The 19,896-nt window shown below is 57.4% G+C and overlaps 1 non-coding gene across 1 annotated transcript; it reads right to left on the bottom strand.

Annotated features, from left to right (window-relative positions):
* Window positions 1–18,200: 18,200 nt before the first annotated feature.
* Window positions 18,201–18,305, bottom strand: LOC133362411 (U6 spliceosomal RNA). The gene has a single exon (XR_009757498.1). It is a non-coding gene; the product is annotated as a U6 spliceosomal RNA (small nuclear RNA).
* Window positions 18,306–19,896: the final 1,591 nt, after the last annotated feature.

The following is a 19,896-nucleotide window of genomic DNA, read 5'->3' on the forward strand; positions in this document are numbered from 1 at the left end:
AGAGTTAGCAAGGGGTGTATCCCGAGTTATACGGGTGAGGGGGCCGATACCTTCTCGAGTGTTATATGCCCACTGTCGTATTGTGAAATAAATATACGTGTGCCTCAACCTCGGTGTCAAGCGTCCTCACCGGTACTTCACACTCACTCGCTCACCCACCCACTCACTCACCCATCCACTCACTCACCCATCCACTCACTCGCTCACCCACCCACTCGCTCACCCACTCGCTCACACATCCACTCACTCAACCATCCACTCACTCGCTCACCCACTCACTCGCTCACCCACGCACTCACGCACACCATCCACTCACTCATCCATCCATCCACTCACCCACTCACCCACTCGCTCACCCACCCACTTACTCATCCATCCACTCACTCACCCACCCATCCACTCACCCACCCATCCACTCACCCACCCACTTACTCACCCACCCCACTTTCTCACTCACCCACCCACTCATGCACCCACCCACTCACTCTCCCACTCACACACTCAACCACCCACTCACCCACCCACTCACTCACTGACTAATGCACTCACCCACCCACTCACTCACCCACTCACTCACTGACTAACTCACTCACCCACCCACTCACTCACTGACTCACCCACTCACTCACTGACTAACGCACTCAACTACCCACTCACTCACTCACCACTCACTCACTCACTCACCCCACTCACTCACTGACTAATGCCCTCACCCACCCACTTACTCACCCACTCACTCACTGACTAACACACTCAACCACCCACTCACCCACTCACTCACTGAATAACTCACTCACCCACCCACTCACTCACTGACTCACCTACTCACTCACTGACTAACGCACTCAACTACCCACTCACTCACCCACTCACTCACTTACCCACTCACTCACTGACTACTGCACTTACCCACCCACTTACTCACCCACCCACTCTGTCACTCACCCACTCACCCACTCACCCACCCACCCACTCACTCACTGACTCACCCACTTCACTCACCCACCCACTCACTCACTGACTCACCCACTCACTCACCCACTTACCCACTCACTCGACCACTCACCCGCTTGCTCACTCACCCACCCACTCACTCACTCACCCACTCACTCACCCACTCACTCACTGACTCATCCACCCACTCACCCACCCACCCACTCACCCACCCACTCACCCACTCACTCACTCACCCACTCCTCACCACCTCCTCCTCCCCGTGTCTCTGTCTGTGCAGCTATGGACGAGCCCGCTGGCGGACCGTCTGCGCTGCCACCGCAGAGACACGGTGCGATGTCTCCTCAGCGCTGCGACATCCTGGCGACCGCTATCACCTTCGCGTCAGATCCACCGTCTCATCGCCACCAACATCACCACCATCATCATCACCACCACCACCATCGCCACCACCATCACTACCATCATCATCACCCTGGGTCGTGGTTGAGGTGTTACCCTTGAAGACAAGTGAGTGGCATTGTCTATGTTTCTCTCTCTGTGTGTGTCTCTGTCTCTGTGTGTCTCTGTGTGTGTCTGTCTGTGTGTGTGTGTCTCTGTGTGTGTCTTCGCCGGTTGGAAACATTTAGGCTGGCCTGCTTACGATCCATCCTGGGTTTAACCAGGCTGGATTGTGTGAGGAGCTCACAAATCCTTGAATGATCTGGGCAAAGTCCCATTGGTAAACTCCTCCGGCAGGCAAGGCTGCGTTGGCTGGGTCATGTAGCCTGCATGCCCAGCCACCGCATGCCTAAACAGCTTTAGTTCGGCCGGATCGAGGGGGCTAAACGGGTGCGGCACGGGCTAGAGAAGAGATGGGGTGATGTGGTACAAAAGGACGTGGAGCTGAGTGGACTTGCCGATGACTGGTACCAGCGGTGTCAAGATCGGCCTCTGTGGAGGAGGCTCGTGAAGGACGCTACTGGGCAGTTGGAGGCAGTCGCCCTCCAACAACAACGGAGGGTGGAGGAGCGACGCTCACAACAACGAGCGGAGCGCCGGGTGGCTAAAGCACAGCAAGTTGGTACAGTAGGGGGCACAGGTGGTGCATCAGCCAGTCATCTCGGTCATCTCGGTCAGTCGACCCGTGGCACCTGCTGGGTCTGCCCCGTGACCTCCTGCCAGCGGGCGTTCGACACTTCACGTGGCAGCCTCATGGTGCACTTGGCCTGGCACAAGCGTCGTGGTGACGTCACCGCCACTTAGTGGCGAATGGCGGTTGTTGTTGTTGTCTCTGTGTGTGAGTGTCTCTGTGTGTCTGTGTGTCTCTGTGTGTGTCTCCGTGTGTGTGTCTGTGTGTGTCTCTGTGTGTGTGTGTGTCTGTGTGTCTCTGTGTGTATGTCTGTGTGTGTGTCTGTGTGAGTGTCTGTGTGTGTGTGTCTGTGTGTGTGTGTCTCCGTGTGTGTGTCTGTGTGTGTGTCTGTGTGTGTCTGTGTGTATGTCTGTGTGTGTCTGTGTGTGTCTCTGTATGTGTGTCTGTGTGTGTCTGTGTGTCTCTGTGTGTATGTCTGTGTGTGTCTGTGTGTGTGTCTGTGTGAGTGTGTCTGTGTGTGGGTGTCTCTGTGTGCTGCTCTGGCACCAACAGTCTGTTCAGGCTAGGGGGTGAGTGAGATGACGTCATCTCTTCACCAGGTGAGTGAGATGACGTCATCTCTTCACCAGGTGAGTGAGATGACGTCATCTCTTCACCAGGTGAGTGAGATGACGTCATCTCACCAGGTGAGTGAGATGACGTCATCTCCCTCACCCCTCCCCACCCGTGACTCTCCCCCCCCCCCCCCCCCCCCGTGTCTCAGCCGTGCTGAGTGCTCCGACTGTCACCTTGATGCTGCACAAGAACGTGACGCTGGAGGAGGAGGGGGGTGGTGAGGGGGAGGGTGGTGAGGAGGAGGAGGGTGGTGAGGAGGGGGAGGAGTGTGGTGGTGAGGAGGGTGAGGACTACGAAGATGACGACGACGATGGCTACGACGATGATGACTACGATGATGATGATGAGGGTGATGATGATGATGAGGATGATGATGAGGATGATGATGAGGATGATAGTGGCGACGGTGATGGGGCCGACGGTGATGGCGGTGACGGTGATAACTACGATGATGATGAGGGTGATGGTGGTGACGGTGATGGTGGCGATGCTGATGATGATGATGAACGTGATAGCGGTGACTCTGATGGCGGTGACGGTGATGATGACGATGAGGGTGATGGCGGTGACAGTGATGGCGGTGACGCTGATGACGATGATGATGGTGATGGCGGTGACAGTGATGGCGGTGATGGGGCCGACGGTGATGGGGCCGACGGTGATGGCGGGTGACGGTGATGGCGGGTGATGGCAGTGACGGTGATGGCGGTGATGGTGATGGTGATGATGATGATGGCGGTGATGGTGGTGACGCTGATGATGATGATGGCGGTGATGCGGTGACGGTGATGACGACGACAATGAGTTTATGACGACGATGACGACGACAGCGAGGGAGAGCGGAAGGCGTGGGAGCTGTCCGTGCGGGTCTCCATGAGCAGCGTGTGGAGGAGGAGGATGGCGCAGAGTGACGTGCGCTACCATCTGCAAGCCGAGGTCTCCACAAGGAGGGGTGTCACTAGCACGGTGAGAGTGGGTGGGTGGGTGAGTGGGGGTGGGTGAGTGAGTGGGTGAGTGGGTGAGTGGGTGGGTGGGTGAGTGGGTGGGTGGTGGGTGGGGTGAGTGAGTGGGTGGGTGGGTGGGGTGAGTGGGGTGAGTGAGTGAGTGGGTGGGTGAGTGGGTGGGTGGGTGGGTGGAGGGGGTGGGTGGGTGGTGGTGAGTGGGTGAGTGAGTGAGTGAGTGGGTGGGTGAGTGGGTGGGTGGGTGAGTGGGTGAGTGGTGGTTGGGTGGGGTGGGTGGTGGTTAGGTGGGTGGGTGAGTGGGTAGGTGGGTGGGTGGGTGGGTGAGTGAGTGAGTGGTGATGGGGGGTGAGTGGGTGGGTGAGTGGGTGAGTGAGTGGGTGAGAGAGTGGGTGAGTGAGTGAATGGGTGAGTGGGTGAGTGAGTGAGTGGGTGAGTGGGTGGGTGAGTGAGTGAGTGGGTGGGTGAGTGAGTGAGTGGGTGAGTGGGTGGGTGAGTGGGTGAGTGAGTGGGTGGGTGGGTGAGTGAGTGGGTGAGTGAGTGAGTGAGTGGGTGGGTGGGTGGGTAAGTGGGTGAGTGGGTGGGTGTGTGAGTGGGTGAGTGAGTGGGTGGGTGGGTGAGTGGGTGAGTGAGTGGGTAAGTGGGTGGGTGAGTGGGTGAGTGGTGGGTGAGTGGGTGGGTGGGTGGGTGGTGAGTGAGTGGGTGGGTGAGTGAGTGAGTGGGAGGGTGGGTGGGTGAGTGAGTGGGTGGGTGGGGTGAGTTGGTGGGTGGGTGGGTGAGTGAGTGGGTGGGTGGGTGAGTGGGTGAGTGAGTGGGTAAGTGGGTGGGTGAGTGGGTGAGTGGGTGGGTGAGTGGGTGGGTGGGTGGGTGAGTGAGTGAGTGGGTGGGTGAGTGAGTGAGTGGGAGGGTGGGTGGGTGAGTGAGTGGGTGGGTGGGTGAGTTGGTGGGTGGGTGGGTGAGTGAGTGAGTGGGTGGGTGAGTGAGTGGGTGGGCGGGGTGGGCGTTTGAGTGGGTGGTTGAGTGGGTGGTTGAGTGGGTGGGTGGTGATGCTACTACTACTGATGATGATGCTATTGCTGCTGCTGCTACTACTGATGATGCTATTGCTGCTGCTTGCTGCTACTACTGTTGATGATGATACTCAGGTTAACCACGTAGCAGGCTTCGCGACCAATATCATCCATAAGAGGTTTTGGGTTAGATCACGTAAATATATAAATGATGTGTCGTTAAAACCCGCGACCACCCGACACAGCCAACTCGTGAGGGTTGTCACGTAAACAGAACGTGGCCAATGTACATGTGTGTGTGTTTGGATGGATGGGTTTTTGCGAGTTGAGATGATTTAGAAACGCGCTCAGTGCATGTTTGCCGTGTGGCCAGACCACCGATGTGTCATCCACGTAACCCAGCACACTGAGACCCTCTGCTTGCTCCTGCCAGGAGCGCTTTCTGGGATGTCGCTACCGCCACGCGCTGCCTCAGCCTGCAGGCGCCGCTGACTACTGCGTCCGCGTGAGAGTCGTAGTCAACTACCCGCGGTGGAAGACAGGGGAGTGGTCTCCCCTGTCGTGTGTCTCCGTCCCTCCACCACACAGCGCCGTGGGGTGAGTGGGTGGGTGGGTGGGTGAGTGGGTGGGTGGGTGAGTGGGTGGGTGGGTGAGTGTGTCAGTGAGTGGGTGGGTGAGTGGGTGGGTGAGTGGGTGGGGTGGGTGAGTGAGTGGGTGGGTGAGTGTGTCAGTGAGTGGGTGGGTGGGGGGTGAGTGTGTGAGTGATGTGGGTGTGTGACGGAGTGGGGTGAGTGGGTGAGTGGGTGGGTGGGTGAGTGTGTGAGTGATGTGGGTGTGTGAGTGAGTGGGTGAGTGTGTGAGTGGGTGAGTGAGTGGGTGAGTGAGTGTGGTGAGTGGGTGGGTGAGTGAGTGGGTGAGTGTGTGAGTGGGTGAGGTGGGTGGGGTGAGTGAGTGGGTGAGTGGGTGGGGTGAGTGGGTGGGTGAGTGGGTGAGCTGGTGAGTGTGTAAGTGGGTTGGTGAGTGGGTGAGTGGGTGGGTGAGTGAGTGGGTGAGTGGGTGAGTGTGTGAGTGGGTGGGTGAGTGGGTGAGTGAGTGAGTGGGTGAGTGAGTGGGTGGATGAGTGAGTGAGTGAGTGGGTGGGTGGGTGAGTGAGTTAGTGAGTGGGTGGGTGGGTGCGTGAGTGAGTGAGTGGGTAGGTGGGTGAGTGAGTGGGTGGATGAGTACCGCACCCATTTAGCCCCCTCTATCCGGCCGAACAAAAGCTGTTTAGGCACGCGGTGGCTGGGCATACGGTCTACATGACCCAGCCAACGCAGCCTTGCCTGCCGGAGGAGCTCACCGATGGGACTTTGTCCAGATCTTTCAAGGATTTATGAGCTCCTCACACAATCCAGCCTGGTTAAACCCAGGATGGATCGTAGGCAGGCCAGCCTTAATGTTTTTAAGCGGCGAATATGTTCCATTAGGGGGGTCCACTTTTCGTATGCGTAGAGAAGGGAGGGAATGATTTTGGCCGAGAAGATCTGAAGCTTCGTGCAGAGCGACAGACCAGGTAGCTTCCACACACCGTTACACAACCAATGAAAAGATATTGCCGCTCGACTGATTCGGAGTGAGATCTCTGCTGTTAAACCGGAGCCGGCCATGATCACACTGTCCAGGTATGGGAAACTCTCCACTCTCTCCACAACTGCCCTATCACCAAATGGTGATGTGGGGGTGGAGTGTCCAATGGTACAAAATACCAAGGCAGGTGCTTAGTTTTGGTGGGTCTGATGGTAAGGCCCCACCTCTTAGTGGCACGCTCCAGGTTCATCAGCAGCGCCTCCAAATCCTCCTCTGAGTGAGCAGCAATTACTAGATCATCGGCATACATAACATGGTTGAGCAATAGGGAGCCATCCCTTGACCGCACCTGGGCATCAATCAGCCTCCCATTGTATCTGTACCAGATGGAAATTCCTCTGGTACAGCCATCGAAGGCTTCACGAACTACGTGGTCAAAATAGATGTTCAATAATGTGGGAGCTAGAGGACATCCCTGTTGCACCCCAAGGTAAAAAGGGAATGGCTCTGACTCCCAGCCACGTAGTTTTACCCGGGCCCGCTCACCATCACGAAGGTCCTTAATAATCGTGAGCAGAGGGTCAGGGACTGCAAAAGCACGAACAATGACCCAGAGCCCAGGCCTACTGATGGTATCATAGGCCTTGACCAGGTCAATAAAGCAGAGATGTAGGTCTTGTTGGAATTCCCTCCACCTCTGCTGTAGCAGACGGACAGAAAATATGGCATCTGTGCAGGACCGCCCTTTCCTGAAACCACATTTGGGCTACGCAAGCCTCTCCTCAGTGTGCCTGGCAAGGCGATGTTGAATAGACACACAGACACACATAGACAGACACACACAGACAGACACAGGCAGATAAAGATCCCCCGTATAGCCTTAACAGACTGTAGGGGCAAGTGCTGTTAGCGAGCACCTATGAAGGCCGGAACGGTACACACAGACAGACACACAGACACAGACAGACACACACATACAGACACACAGACACAGACAGACACACACAGCCACACACAGACAACAACAACCGCCATTTGCCACTAAGTGGTGGTGACATCACCACGACGCTTGTGCCAGGCCACACACACAGACAAACAGACAGCCACAGACACACACAGACACACACGGACAGACACTGCCACACACAGACAAACACAGACACACAGAGACGCACACAAGACAGACAGAAAAGTGATGAAGACCAAAACCTCATCACTAACCTCATACAACAACACTGCTCAGCATCCCACTCTGTCTGTGTCTCTCTGTTTCTCTCTCTGTCTGTATCTGTCTCACTGTGTCTCTCTGTCTGTGTCTCCCTGTCTCTCTGTATCTGTCTCACTGTGTCTCTCTGTCTGTGTCTCCCTGTCTCTCTCTCTGTCTCTCTGTCTGTATCTGTCTCACTGTGTCTCTCTGTCTGTGTCTCCCTGTCTCTCTGTCTGTATCTGTCTCACTGTGTCTCTCTGTCTGTGTCTCTCTGTTTCTCTCTGTCTGTGTCTCCCTGTCTCTCTCTGTCTCTCTGTCTGTATCTGTCTCACTGTGTCTCTCTGTCTGTGTCTCCCTGTCTCTCTGTCTGTATCTGTCTCACTGTGTCTCTCTGTCTGTGTCTCTCTGTTTCTCTCTCTGTTTCTCTGTCTGTGTCTGTCTCTCTCTGTCTCTCTGTCTGTGTCTCCCTGTCTCTCTCTGTCTCTCTGTTTGTATCTGTCTCACTGTGTCTCTCTGTTTCCCCGCGTCTCACCGTATCTCCCCGCGTGTGTCCCCAATCCCGTAGCCACCACCACCACCACCGCCACCACCGCCACCACCACCTCCCGCTCCTCCCGACCCTCGTCCGCGGTGTCTACGGGAGACGAGGCGACGCTCCCCGCCGGTGGCGGTAGCGCCCCATCAGCTTCATGGCGGCCATAGCGGTGCTGGCGATCCTCCCCTTCGTGGTGTGCACCGCGTGGGGCACACGGAGTGCCGGCAAACGTGGCGGTGAGTGTTGTGGTGGCTATGAGATGTTGACGGTGAGCGTTGTGGTGGCGTTGTGGTGACGTTGTGGTGGCTATGAGATGTTGACGGTGAGCGTTCTGGTGGCGTTGTGGTGGCTATGAGATGTTGACGGTGAGCGTTGTGGTGGCGTTGTGGTGACGTTGTGGTGACGTTGTGGTGGCTATGAGATGTTGACGGTGAGCGTTGTGGTGGCATTGTGGTGGCTATGAGATGTTGCCGGTCAGCGTTGTGGTGGCTATGAGATGTTTGACGGTGAGCGTTGTGGTGGCGTTGTGGTGGCTACGGAGATGATGCCGGTGAGCGTTGTGGTGGCGTTGTGGTGGCTATGAGATGTTGACTGCCTCGCCTGGTACACGGGAGGTCGTGGGTTCGATCACGACCCTGACGACGCCTGCTGCTGCTGCTGTGTATTTGGAGTTTGCTCTCCGCATCTGCGCGATGTTCTCGTTCCCCAGCGGACGAGCAAGGAGGGAGCTCCCCGAGCCTGGTGCCCTGAGAGAGATGCCGTCTCTGCCGAGTGCAGGTAGCCACCAACACTAACACCACCAACACCACCACTAACACCACCACCGTCACCACCGTCACCACCACCGCCACCACCACCGCCACCACCGTCACCCCACCACACCGCCACCACCACCATCATCATCACCACCTCCCACCACCACCATCATCAATCACCACCGCCACCACCACCACCGCCATCATCATCACCACCACCGTCACCACCACCACCATCACCAACACTAACACCACCACCACCAACACTAACACACCACCACCACCAACACTAACACCACCACCACCAACACTAACACCACCACCACCAACAACTAACACCACCACACCAACACTAACACCACCACCACCAACACTACACCACCACCACCAACACTAACACCACCACCGCCACACTACACCACCACCACCAACACTAACACCACCACCACCAACACTAACACCACCACCACCAACACTAACACCACCACCACCAACACTAACACCACCACCACCAACACTAACACCACCACCACCAACACTAACACCATCACCAACACTAACACCACCACCACCACCACCAACACCACACTGCCGTCACCCCCCCCCACCACCACCAACACCACCACCACCAACACTAACACCACCACCACCAACACCACCAACACTAACACCATCACCAACACCACCACCAACACTAACACCATCACCAACACCACCACCAACACTAACACCACCACCACCACCACCGTCACCACCGTCACCGCCACCACCACCATCATCATCATCACCACCATCACCACCGCCACCACCATCATCATCACCACCACCGTCACCACCATCACCGCCACCATCACCGCCACCACCGCCACCACCGCCGCCACCACCGCCACCACCGCCACCACCATCATCACCACCACCACCACCATCCCAGACACTGGGAGATGTTGACCACCTCGCCTGGCACGCAGGAGGTCGTGGGTTCAATCCCAGACACTGAGAGATGTTGACCACCTCGCCTGGCACGCAGGAGGTCGTGGGTTCAATCCCAGACACTGAGAGATGTTGACCACCTTGCCTGGCACGCAGGAGGTCGTGGGTTCAATCCCAGACACTGAGAGATGTTGACCAGCTCGCCTGGTACGCAGGAGGTCGTGGGTTCAATCCCAGACACTGAGAGATGTTGACTACCTCGCCTGGTACGCAGGAGGTCGTGGGTTCAATCCCAGACACTGGGAGATGTTGACCACCTCGCCTGGCACGCAGGAGGTCGTGGGTTCAATCCCAGACACTGAGAGATGTTGACCACCTCGCCTGGCACGCAGGAGGTCGTGGGTTCAATCCCAGACACTGAGAGATGTTGACCACCTCGCCTGGCACGCAGGAGGTCGTGGGTTCAATCCCAGACACTGAGAGATGTTGACCAGCTCGCCTGGTACGCAGGAGGTCGTGGGTTCAATCCCAGACACTGAGAGATGTTGACTACCTCGCCTGGTACGCAGGAGGTCGTGGGTTCAATCCCAGACACTGGGAGATGTTGACCACTTCGCCTGGCACGCAGGAGGTCGTGGGTTCAATCCCAGACACTGAGAGATGTTGACCACCTCGCCTGGCACGCAGGAGGTCGTGGGTTCAATCCCAGACACTGAGAGATGTTGACCACTTCGCCTGGCATGCAGGAGGTCGTGGGTTCAATCCCAGACACTGAGAGATGTTGACCACCTCGCCTGGCACGCAGGAGGTCGTGGGTTCAATGCCAGACACTGAGAGATGTTGACTACCTCGCCTGGCACGCAGGAGGTCGTGGGTTTAATGCCAGACACTGAGAGATGTTGACCTCCTCGCCTGGCACGCAGGAGGTCGTGGGTTCAATCCCAGACACTGAGAGATGTTGACTACCTCGCCTGGCACGCAGGAGGTCGTGGGTTCAATCCCAGACACTGAGAGATGTTGACCACCTCGCCTGGCACGCAGGAGGTCGTGGGTTCAATCCCAGACACTGAGAGATGTTGACTACCTCGCCTGGCACGCAGGAGGTCGTGGGTTCAATCCCAGACACTGAGAGATGTTGACCACCTCGCCTGGCACGCAGGAGGTCGTGGGTTCAATCCTAGACACTGAGAGATGTTGACTACCTCTTTTGGCACGCAGAAGGTCGTGAGTTCAATCCCAGACACTGAGAGATGTTGACCACCTCGCCTGGCACGCAGGAGGTCGTGGGTTCAATCCCAGACACTGAGAGATGTTGACCACCTCGCCTGGCACGCAGGAGGTCGTGGGTTCAATGCCAGACACTGAGAGATGTTGACCACCTCACCTGGCACGCAGGAGGTCGTGGGTTCAATCCCAGACACTGAGAGATGTTGACCACCTCACCTGGCACGCAGGAGGTCGTGGGTTCAATGCCAGACACTGAGAGATGTTGACCACCTCACCTGGCACGCAGGAGGTCGTGGGTTCAATGCCAGACACTGAGAGATGTTGACCACCTCGCCTGGCACGCAGGAGGTCGTGGGTTCAATGCCAGACACTGAGAGATGTGACCACCTCGCCTGGCACGCAGGAGGTCGTGGGTTCAATCCAGACACTGAGAGATGTTGACCACCTCGCCTGGCACGCAGGAGGTCGTGGGTTCAATGCCAGACACTGAGAGATGTTGACCACCTCGCCTGGCACGCAGGAGGTCGTGGGTTCAATCCCAGACACTGAGAGATGTTGACCACCTCGCCTGGCACGCAGGAGGTCGTGGGTTCGATCCCCACCCTTGACGACGCCCGCCGATGTTTATTCGGTGGTCGCGTGACGTCTTCCGAATTAGAAATGTTTAGTCTACGAAACGGGCGCGAATAAGTTCCACTGTCCGTGCACGCTCACGCGCTGCCCTGTACGTGCGCATCACCCTCGCCTACTTTCTCTCCGCTCCCTCCAGCGACGAGGAGGCCGTCACGGCGCGGATGACGGAGCGGCACGCGGAGACGGAGGTGTAAGAGGAGAAGAGGTGGAGGATGAGGTGTCAAGAGTCGGAGTCGGAAGTTTGTGTGTTTGTGGGCAAGGCGGCCACTGTAGTAGTACCGTCCTTATTGCTGTTGTTATATTGATGGTGAAAAGTTATTTCTCACCCACCCCCCTCACCCCGACTTTTATTCAAGCTTTTAGTTGTGTGATGTCCGGTACTCACAACAGAGACCCAAAGACTCGCCACAAAGATACCCACAGACTCACCACACAGAGACCCAAAGACTCGCACAGAGACCCACAGACTCACCACACAGACACCCATAGACTCACCACAAATAGACCCACAGACTCATCACACAGAGAGCCACACAGAGGACCCACAGACTCACCACACAGACACCCATAGACTCACCACACAGAGACCCACAGACTCACCACACAGAGAACCACAGACTTATCACACAGAGACCCACACAGAGATCCACAGACTCACCACACAGAGACCCACAGACTCACCACACAGAGACCCACAGACTCACCACTCAGAGACCCGTAGACTCACCACACAGAGACCCTTAGACTCACACACAGAAGACCCGTAGACTCACCACACAGAGACCCTTAGACTCACACACAGAGACCCATAGACTCACCACACAGAGACCCATAGACCCACCACACAGAGGACCCACAGACTCATCACACAGAGACCCATAAACTCACTCACACATAGACTCACTCACTCAATGCGCACGTGTCCGGAGCTCCCGGCACGGCCCGGCTGACCCACACCGCCGACGGCACAGTCCAGTGCGCTACTCTCCATTGGAGGTCGCCACATCTTTTGGCAGTGGGGGGCCGGTACATATCACGCCACTGGGGGCCAGCGTCCGTCAGCACAGAGAAATATCCCCTCCACTTCATGTCTGGCAGCTCCTCCAAGTCCTGGAAGTGCAGCGCATTTACGCAGGCGGTGTAGAGCTTTTTCTTGTGGACTTCCGCCAGCGAGACACTCCTGCTGTTCTCCATCTTTAATAATTTTCCCCCGTCCTCGCGATCAGAGGGGACGGCACAGGAGAAGGTCAGCTGGGGGAAGGAGGGTCCCCTCCCTGTCGCCCGACTCTCCCAGCCCCACTCCGAGTCTCTTCGTCGCCCGCAGGACTTCCCGCAACAGTTTGGTCCCGGCGAGCATGGAGCGCAGCCCGGCCGCTTCTGAGAGTTCCGGAGCCGTTCTCCAACCTTCGCCGGCTAGGGTCCACCAGGTCGCTGACCCTGCTCACCCCTCCGGCAACAAACCGCGCGGCCAGGGTGCGTTCCCCCTTCAGGCCCTGGAAGAGGTCGTTAGCGAGTAGCGGCTCCCGCAGAAAAAGTTTTGCATCATAGTCCGCGGGCGCCTCTCCCATTCAAGACTACGCCAAGCATCTAGCAGGCTGCGATAATACCTCGGCAGCGGCGACTGGTCTACCAGCCCCAGGTCCGTCAGGAAGAGCTCGCGGCCGTACCCAAGCCTTCCGGCCTGTCTCAGCAAGCCGAGGGCCAGGGCCTTCCAGGGCTGCTCCTCTGGCTCGTACAGCAGGCGCCTTATGTCCAGGACCCTGAACGCCATCACCCTGCTGGCGACGCTCACTAGGCCCTGGCCTCCCTCCTCCACTGGCAAACAGAGGACCCCCGGCCTCTGCCAGTGCCTTCCGTGCAGACGAAGGCGGTGAAAGCCCTCTGTACTTTCGTCAACAGCCAGTCTGGGGGGTGGAGGACTCTGGCCTTATGCCACCGCATGGCCGCCGCCAGGTATTAACGACGAGGACCCGTCCCCTGTACGACATTTGCGGAGCGAAACGGGTCACACGCCTGCAACCTCCCTCCAATCTTCTCCGCCACATCCAATTCCTGGCCACAGTGGCCGGGTTACCCAGGTACACCCCAGGTAATGGTGCCCTCCGTGCCCCACTCCACCCCCCCTGGGAGCGTCACGGCGCGCATCGTCCCCCGCGGCCCCAGACACAGCGCCTCGCACTTTGGCCAGTTCACCTTTGCGGAGGAGGCGCTCTCGTAGAGGACGACCGCCCTGTGCACCGCCGCCACGTCTCTCGCGTCGTTGACCACCGCGCACACGTCGTCCGCGTACGCCGAGACCTTTACCGCAGCATTTTCCGTCCCAGGGATTCGGAAGCCCGACAGGGTCCGGTTCAGCGTTAATAATAGCGGCTCGATGCAGAGCGCATAGAGCAGCCCCGAGAGTGGGCATCCCTGCCTAACACCCCTCGTAACGACCAGGGGGGCACGGAGCCGATTATTCAGCTTGAGGAGGCTGGACACATTCGTGTAGAGGAGCCTCACGTACGCAATAAATCCCTGGCCAAACCCAAAAGACCTTAGCACCGCATACATGTAGTCGTGGCTTGACCTCGGTCAAAAGCCTTCTCTTGATCGAGAAAAAAGGAGGCCGGTGTCCAGTCCATGGGTGTCTGCCAGGTCGATCACGTCTCTGACCACCCCGATGTTATCATGGATAGACCGCCCCGGGATACAGCATGTCTGTTTCCGGCTGGATGATCCTCCCCGCCGCCGCCCTTCAACCGGTTAACCCAACGCCTTTGCGACGATCTTATAGTCCGTGCATAACACGGACACCGGCCGCCAGTTCGCTACGAGGCGCAAGTCCCCCTTCTTGGGCAACAGGGTAACCACTGCTCTCCTGCAACTCTGCGGCAACTCCCCTTTTGCTAGACTCGCATTCAGCACCTCGACCAGGGAAGGGCCGAGCTCACCCCAAAAGCTTTGAAGAACTCGGCTGGGAGGCCATCGATCCCAGGCGCCTTCCCAGTAGCTAGGCCACTCACCGCAGCCTCCAGTTCCTGGAGGGTGATCAGCCCTTCCAGCTGTTCCATCTCATGAGGGGTCAGTCTAGGCACACCCTCTAACAATTCCCCAAGAGCATCCCCCTGGATGCTTTCTGCAGTGCAGTAAAACAGATCCTGGTAAAAAGCCCTAACGACCCTAGCGATGCCCTCGTCGCTCGTGTGGCTTCACCACTCGGTGCCTGCAGGCTGGAAATAGGTTTTTGGTGACTGGCTTGCCTCTGTTGCGTGAAAAATAATTTGGTAGGCGCAATCCATCTTTAGCAGATGTTGCATTCTCTGATTCGCAAAGGCCTTATAGGCTTCCCGGTCTGACACAGACCTCACCAGCCGTTGCTGCTCCAAGAGCGTGCGGTAATCCGCATTAGTTTGGGGTGAGCCCAGCTCTGCTTCCAGCGCCAGCAGCTCATCCCGTAACCGCTCTTCCCATTCCCGCCTAGCTGCTGCGTGCTGGCTCATAAACCGCTGGCATAGTGACCCTATCTGTACCTTCCCATTATCCCACATTGCTGGAGCGTGTCCAAAGTTGCCCTTTTGTGTAGCCACCCTTCCAGAAGGCCCTGAAAGCTCTCTGGAAGTCCGCATTGTCTAAGAGTTGCAGGTTAAAACGCCAGTAGGGTCTGCGGTGCCCAAGAAGGGGGAGACGCAAGCGCACCGACACCAGGTGGTGGTCGGAAAAACCGGACGGGACCACCCTGCTTTCGCCGAGCAGGTTAGCACTGTCGGCATTCACGTAGAGTCGGTCCAGCCGTACGAGGCTGATCCGCCCTTGTGCACCACACCGGCACCACGTATATTGCCGCTGGGCCGGATGTTGCAGGCGCCACGTGTCCGAGTAGGTTTAGCCTCCGTACTATGTCAGCCAACGCCTGCGCAGTCTCCGGGTGAGGCTCGGCGCCATTACTGGTCGAGAGTCGGGTCGAGGGTGCAATTAAAATCACCCCCGACGATCGTGAGCACCTCGTCCGAGTCGGCTTCCTCCAGGGTGTCCCTCAGTGCGCCCGAGAAGAAGAGCCCCCTCTCGCGGGTCGCGCTCGGTGCGTACACGTTTGACTACCCGCAGCCTGACGTCGCCGAGCACAAACTCGGCCGTAATCAGGTGTCCCTTCACGATCTCCCTAAAGATCACATGGTCAGGAGTGAATTTTTTGCCGCACACCAATCGCGACCCCCCCCGGTTGGCCTCCCCGTGGCTAAAGAAGAACCGGCCGCCCATGAGGTGTTGTCGTTGAGCCTGCAGCGTGGCGTCGAGGTGTGTCTCCTGTAGGAGCGCCACTTCGACGTTTTGGTCGACACGAAAACGACACATGCGTCTCCATCTCTCATCGCTTCGAGCACTATTGCAATTCAGACTCGCCACGCGGACGCCTGACGCCATTGCAATAGGGGGGGGGGGTTGGGTGCCACCGGTGGTCACTGCGGAAGGGGGGTGCACCCCTTCCTCAGTTTTTGTACAACTTCTGCAACCGGTAGCATTCCTGCTGGCTGAAGCCGCATTTATTGGGGTCCCGTTGTATATTTTGTGCGGTGTTCAGGAAGCCCATCACATCGGGGAAAGCTCCTGAAGGACGATTGGAGGAAGCTTTGGACGGTTTCGGGTGCGTACTCCTGCTCCCCTCCTACTCCCGAAAAAACCATTCACTGGCTCCTTCGACGTCGGACCCCGACTGCTCTTCGTCGTCAGAGTCCCCGTGTGTGTCGGCGCGTTACTCCGGCCGTCACTTCCTCCGATGACCCGGGCGGAACCGGGGTCTCGCCAGGCTCGGGGTGCTCTCCTTCTGTGGCCGCCCGCTGGCCCCCTCCCCCGTCGCCGTCGAGGCGGGTAGAACGTCGTCGTCCCCCTCGGGCGTGACCGCCATCTCTTCCATTGCGCTGCAAGGAGCCGGGGTCTCACCCTGCTCGGGGCGTGCCTCATCCGCGGGATCCGTGGTCGTCGCCCCGCCGAGCGATGGGGCGGTCCCCTCAGGTGGCGCTGCGCCCTCAGGCGCGACGGTGGCCCGCAGTCGCTCCTCTGCTCGTGCCGGTGTGGCCGCGGCTGGGTCCGGTGGTCGTCCCTCTGCCTCGGTCGCATCCGGCGGGTGGTTTTGGCCGCCGGCGGCGGCGGCGGCTGTGCTCACCGTGTTCTCCGCCGTGCCCTCACTGCCGCTCCCTGCCGCCCCTTCTGGGCAGCCGTCCGGCTCGGTGGTGCCGCCAGCGGTGCCCGCCCGCTTTGGAAAGGTGCCGTCGCACCCCCCCTCTGCTCGGCTGGCTTTGGCTTTTCGCTTTCGTGACCTAACTAGCACGAAGCCATCTTTGTCGCCTTCAGGCGCCGGCTCTGCGCGGCCAGGCGCAGGGTCAGCGCGTTCCTGCTGCTGTTGCTGCTGTGGTTGTGGTTGTTGCTGCTGCTGCTGTTGCTGCTGCTGTTGTTGTTGCTGCTGCCGTTGTTGTGGTTGTTGCTGCTGCTGCTGTTGTTGCTGCTGCTGCTGCCGCTGCTCAGCGTGCGCCGGCACGGGTGGAGCAACGTTCTCCTTGCCCTTGGTCGGGCAGCTCCTCCGGGTGTGGCCGACGCCGCCGCAGCCGAAGCAACGCTGTACAGCCGTGGAGGCGTATACGGTGTAAACGTGTCCCTCGATGGTATACTTCAGGGTCACGTTGAGTTCTGTATTGCCGTCCTTCAATATCATAATGTCTGTGGCCGCAGCGACATTATATGTGCCATCCTCGTGTCCCTCGTCCGCAATGGCAACATGATGACGCGGGACACTACGGTGCCGAAGCGGAGGAGGTCCCGCTGCAGGTCCGCACATTTCAGGAATGGCGGCGCGCGGAGAGGAGCACCTTCACGGCAGGCGAGGAGAGGGGGGTGCACTGTAAAAACAGCTCCCCCCCCACGTCCAGCCCCGTCTCTGCAAGGCGCGCCACCATGGCCTCCCCCGCCGTATAAAGGACGACCCCGTGATTTTCCCGTTCGCTAACGAGGATGCCCGCCATGCCGATGACCTCAGCCGCCGCCGCGACGACGGCCTCAACGGTGATCTCGGGCGGGGGGAACACCATCACGCCGTTCCTTCGCGAGAGGGTTTCAAGCTTGGGGTACTGTGCCATGATGCTTGGCGACAGCACCCTAGCGTGCAAAACGCGGCTGCACTACCCCAAATAAATTGGAGGGGAAAATAAATAAATAAATGCTCACAAAAATAATAAAGACCCACCTAAACCCACAAGACCCATGAAACCAAGGAGGAACTCACTAGAAAGAAAGAGAGAGAAAAAAGAACAAAGGAAACCCACACGAGAGAAAGAGAGAGTGCTGCGAGTGAGTGAGTGAGACCAGGGAGAGAGACACAGAGAGAGAGCACACAGAGAGACACGGGGGGGGGGGCGCAGAGAGAGAGACACGGAGGGGGGAGAGAGACACAGAGAGATGGACACGGGGGAGGGACACACAGATAGAGACACGGAGAGGGTGCCGTAGGGATGGAAGAAAAACATACAAAACAAATAAAACCAGCACCACGTGAAAGAAACGGAGAACTCACAGTGAAGGAAGAGAAGGATGTTGAACACGACGACTCAATAAACGAAAAAAAAGCGGGGTAAAGCGTCTATAAACGCGTGGGCGCTCTCTCAGCCTAGGCTCAGGCTATCACGTGAGCCCAGGCCTCCATCCACACCAACGTTGGAGCGGGAGCAACAGGTTCGTGCGGCCGCACCCAAACAGGTGGAGAGAGAGAGACACGGAGAGAACGCTTCACGAATTTGGGTGTCATCCTTGCGCAGGGGCCATGCTAATCTTCTCTGTATCGTTCCAATTTTAGTATATGTACTGCCGGAGCAGAGAGAGAGACAAGGAGAGAGACACGGAGAGAGAGAGAGACACGGAGAGAGAGAACACGGAGAGAGAGACACTGAGACACGGAGAGAGAGACACGGAGAGAGATACACGAAGAGTGAGAGATAGACAGCCATTGATTGAATTTCACGGTTTTTTCCAAAAACATTTATTGGAAGAAGGCACCTCGGCACAAGTAAAACAGATAAAAATGTCACAGGTAAAACTGGTAAAGGAAGTAAAAATGGCACGAGTGATCAATTCTGGAGAGAAAGAAGGCACAATGAAACAGGTTCGGGGTTTGGGATGAATCATCTCTTTCATTCATATCTGTATACAACCGTCAGTACAGTACTTATAACTGTTAGCACACCACTTTTAACTGTTAGTAGAGTCCTGTTTCATCGTGAAATGTTTGTGTCCCGGTGTCCACGTGTGCCATTTGTTCCCGTGCCATGTTTACCAAATGTCGGCTACTTACACCCCTCGCCTCGGTGTCTCCGCACACGAGCATTGAAGCCGACAACTCTCGTCCAGCACGAGAGACCCTGGGCTCGACGCGAGCGCTGTTGCCAAATCGCTTCGGAGTCTCGCGCTCGGCCCAGACCACAACTGCGCCGCGTTCACGTTCCATTCCTTCTCCGTGCCCACGCAGCGGAGGCCCCTCTGGCTATTGCCAGTTGCCCGCGGCTGGGCGAGGCGCAGCGCGTGCAAGATGTCACGCATCTGTCCCGCTCATGTTCCAGTGTCTGTTCGGGAAGTCGAACTCGGCTCTCCGGGTCCAGAACGCAAATGCGCTGAAACCGCGGCGCCACCGCTCCACCGGGCGAGCGTCAATGACGCCTGAACACTTGAAACAGGTTTCTGTGTAGAGCGGTCTCCATCGTGGAGAGGAGCGGTGGTACGGGTGCGGGTATCCATTTGCGACCCTGGTGCGGCCGGGTACGGGTACGGGTAAGGAATCAAAACCCGTTTGCGACCTCTGTCTCTCGTACGTCAACAGCCCGGACAGGTGAGAGCCTCAACAGGTGAACATCGAGCTGCCGATTGAAGGTGGATTGTGCTTGGCTATCAGAATTGTAATATTTATAAACACTGGCGGGATTCTACGAGCTGTCAAGCTCTCTCTTGGTAGCTCTCTGGGGCACGTCAGAAAGTTACAACAACAACAACAAAATCAAAACACGATTGGAGTGCAAACCACAGGAACGGTAAACGAATCACTTTAAAAAAACGATACACGTAAAAAGAAACAATGTTGTATCTTACCAAGTAAGGCCCACTGGGCTATTAGCTTAATTTTCAGAAGCGACCGGGCTACAAATGAAAGCTCAACAAAGTGGCTTGTCATGTGGAACTTGATATATGTTCCACTGCCATCACAGTATCACAACAACAACAAAAATAATACGGTATCTGGATATATTCCGCACCTTAAAGCTGCCTTCGCAGTTTAACAAATAAAAATCCGTGGTTATTTCCCCCCCCTTCCACTTAAAACAAAAAAGGATTGCAAAATATCGCGTGTACGTTAATCGTTTCAGTTGTTTCTGGCCATTCGTTGACGCAGATAGCAATGGGACAGAGTCTTGTAGAAGC

This window comes from Lethenteron reissneri, unplaced genomic scaffold (assembly GCF_015708825.2).
Source record: "Lethenteron reissneri isolate LAM-NWPU_2019-01 unplaced genomic scaffold, ASM1570882v1 scaffold_1468, whole genome shotgun sequence".
Taxonomy (NCBI): Eukaryota; Metazoa; Chordata; class Hyperoartia; order Petromyzontiformes; family Petromyzontidae; genus Lethenteron; species Lethenteron reissneri.